The sequence below is a fragment of the Cavia porcellus genome, unplaced genomic scaffold, assembly GCF_034190915.1.
Source record: "Cavia porcellus strain 051 isolate PalLab524CR breed Dunkin Hartley unplaced genomic scaffold, mCavPor4.1 scaffold_6, whole genome shotgun sequence".
Taxonomy (NCBI): Eukaryota; Metazoa; Chordata; class Mammalia; order Rodentia; family Caviidae; genus Cavia; species Cavia porcellus.
Genome location: NW_026947489.1, coordinates 72334274 through 72337896, shown reverse-complemented (window position 1 = coordinate 72337896; position 3623 = coordinate 72334274). Strand labels below are relative to the sequence as shown.

At 34.2% G+C, this 3623-nt stretch overlaps 1 pseudogene; it reads right to left on the bottom strand.

The window, feature by feature from the left end:
* Positions 1 to 1489: 1489 nt before the first annotated feature.
* On the bottom strand, positions 1490 to 2416 carry LOC100726286 (olfactory receptor 4K3-like; annotated as a pseudogene).
* Positions 2417 to 3623: the final 1207 nt, after the last annotated feature.

Below are 3623 nucleotides of genomic sequence, written 5' to 3'. Positions count from 1 at the left end.
TATACTATAGCTTCAAATATTTCCATATCAAGAAGCCCAGAATAAAGCCTTTCTAATTAATAAGTGAAAATTTTATAAGGCTTCAAGGCCACATAATGGGGAATCATGATTGCCACATATTTTCATATATTTGAATCATTACTTACATTAGGGAAACTATTCGGTATTCATACATGCGAGATTGATTTATTTCACTTACATTTTAATAGAACCGCTTGCCTGCATTGATTTTTAAAATATATTCTGTGAGATATTTTTATGTATTATTGACTACATTAAGTACTATAATATCTAGAATGAAGCAGCTAATTCATGATCCCTTCCCTCAGGGACATTTTATTTTAGGACTTTACACAAATAGTAAATAATAATTTAAAGACTAAGTATTAATCATTGAGTCTGACATGTCTAGAAAAAATAGCATTAGTTCTTATCATGCTATTGAGTTCATGAAACGTGACACAAAATCCACTGTCATTTGTTATGTAATTTATTACATTTATTTCATCCTTCCTTCATTTTTTCTCTTTTTTTCAGTCAACAGTTTCACAGAAAGCTATGACAAGGCAAAAAATAATAAAACTACCTTTTTGAAAAAAGTAAGCTAAAAGCTTGAACAGAAAGGTGTAGGATAAAGAAAAAAATTTTAAATGGAATGAACACACAAGAAATGTTCATTAAAATGTTAACCCTCTGGATAAATGTAGAAGTTTGTTAAACAAATTTATGTTCTTCTTTAAATTATTTAAGATATAGAAAGGCTGGCTGGTTAATTTCCCCATGACAAAGGATGTTATGCATTAAAAACTGGTGGTCAACTTAACGCCAGCTGGATTACATCAGCAAGGTGCTGAGCATAGTTGTTCCACCTGAGGAAAGTTGCCAGCATAAATAGAGATGTAGAGAAGGAGAAAGCTATGTGTTTAGGTGTTGAGGCATTGTAGTTCTCCTGCGAGTTGCTGCTTGAGCCATTGGTTCTCCTGGAGAAGCCCTGGTCCTCACACTGAGCATTTCCTCCTGGCTCTGGAGAGGAAGATGTGTGCTGCTTGATCTCTTGAATGAACTTGTCATGCTGGCTTCCTGACATGTACTTGACTATGCTTGTTATCAGAGGAGCTCGGGGCCTCTGTGTTGCTGAGGATGGCTGTGAATAGATTTCCTGCATTTCTTGTGTTAACTCTAGGTGACCATCATAAAACAATATTGTAAATTACATGTCCTGATTCTAATTGTTCTTCTCACAATTCCTAACTACAACAAAGGGTTGTTCATGTTTGGGTTTTAGGAAAATATTTGCAGTGCTCTTCTCATTGATGAGTAAATGTTAAATTTCCAGGATTATATTAAATCTATACCTGTATTGGGAGACTGGAATAGTATCATAGTAGTATTTAAATAGTAGATATAAATTAAATTGCCTGAATTTGTACATAGTCTATAAGGTCAGTGTATTAAAATTTTTAGGTACCCATTATTATATTTCTGGGCCTTAAATATTTCCCTGGAAACTCATGTAAATCTTTCTTAATCTTTTCATAGTATTTCACCTCTTTATTTCCCAGTGTATAAATGGCTGGATTTAGGAGAGGAGTAAAAACAGAATAAAACACAGCAAGAAATTTGTCCAGCCATGTAATGTTTAGTGAGCACACATAGATGAAGATACAGGGCACAAAGAAGATTACCACCACTGTGATGTGGGCAGTGCAGGTGGACAGTGCCTTGGAAGCACCTGTTTTAGAGCTTTGGTGGACAGTGGGAAGAATGTATGTGTAGGAGATCATCACAAGAACAAAGCAGGTTACATCCACAACTCCACCATCAACATTTATTAAAATGTCCAAATTATAGGATTCCATGCAGCCCAGCTTGATAACCAGTGGTATATCACAGAAGAAGCTGTCTATTTCCCTGGGCCAACATAAAGGCAATCTCACAATCACAACCGGATGACTCAAGGCATGCATAAGTCCAATGTTCCAGGAGGTTAACACCAGCCCAGTGCACGTTTGCTAGCTCATGACGGTGGAGTAGTGCAGTGGTTTGCAGATGGCCACATAATGGTCACAGGACATTACCACCAGCAGCACCATCTTGCCTTCTGCAATGCAGTGGGCAAAGAAAATCTGGCACATGCACCTTTCAAAGGAAATGGTCTTGTTCTCTCTGAGCAAGTCTGTGATCATTTTAGGAGGTATCACTGAGAAAAGCCACATATCAACAAAAGATAACTTGGCCAAAAAGAAGTACATGGAAGAATGCAAATGGGTGACAGTGACAATTAATATCATGATGACAGCATTTCCAGATACAATGTTTATGTCAAAAATATAAACAGAAAGACTTGTGTATTCCATGAGTGGCACATTCCCAGAAGTACAAATTCTGAGACTACAGACTGATTTCCTACATCCATTTTATTTAGTGTATCTGGAAATAACTTAGAAAGGATAAATCATCAATTAATAAAAAGAAAAAGGGGAATTAATTTTAGAATTATATGTCCATATTGAAATTTAATATTGACATCTGAAACTACAAAGTATAAATACAAAGAGAGCTTAGTCAAATATAAATGGTGTTACTGTTCAAAGGGAATCTTAATTAAAATGAACTTTCCAAGAAGGAGAGTTTAATGGGATTACCATGCAATTTAAGACAAATGATTCAATACCATGTCTTTGTACTCTGTATAACAAGTTTTGATGAAACGTTTTCTGTAGAATAATATAAAATTAAAATTTAATTTTATTAGGAATTTCAGGTTTCCATGGACAAGACAACTTTGCTGCTTAGAGAAAAACTGATAAAACCTTGTTTTCTCTTAGAAAAACGTCTAAGAGAAAACAATATCAATCAGAATAACACAGGCATCTTTGGAGACTAAATCATTTCGGGCAGGCCAATCTGAAGCCACTTACAAGTTTTCTAGGAGGAGATGGAGGTGTGCTCAGGAGATATTGCTATGGAAGTAATTTTTATTTCTGAATCATATAGAGTACTGATATTTGTTCTCCTGCCTTATATATGTGCATGATTGGGGAGTGATTGCATAAGAATTAATTTTTCATATTGGAATTTTAAGTTATCAAGTGTTTGCGTCTTTTGCCACTTCTGCTAAAAATTTCCACGGTACTTTCATAGAATTTTAGCTTTAAAAAACCTTTGTAATTTTTCAAATAAGTAACACCTATAACATAAATACTACCCAAAATTGTTTTGTTTTTTTCTTACAACAGAAAAGCAAATTTTAAAACTTTATCTCTCTAAAATAAATGGTAGGACAACTTTTATTTATGTGATAAACTCTGTAAAAAGGACAAATAATATTTTGTTTGATGATTTGGATGGAAACCAAGTACATAATTAACCACCAATTAAAATTATATTATAATAGAATTTATTTAGTAAAATAGATCAGACACAAAAGCTGTTACTGCAACATCATGTAGAAATTAATTACTGTAAGTGATGACAACTCAGATTTACATTCAAAATTGATGAATTCTGATAATTCCGTGTAGTTGGGTGTAGTGACCAGTGCCTTTAATCCCCACAATCTGGGAGGCTAAGGCAAAAAGAAAGTTTAAACTCAACCAGGGTAACACAGTGACTCTGTTCAA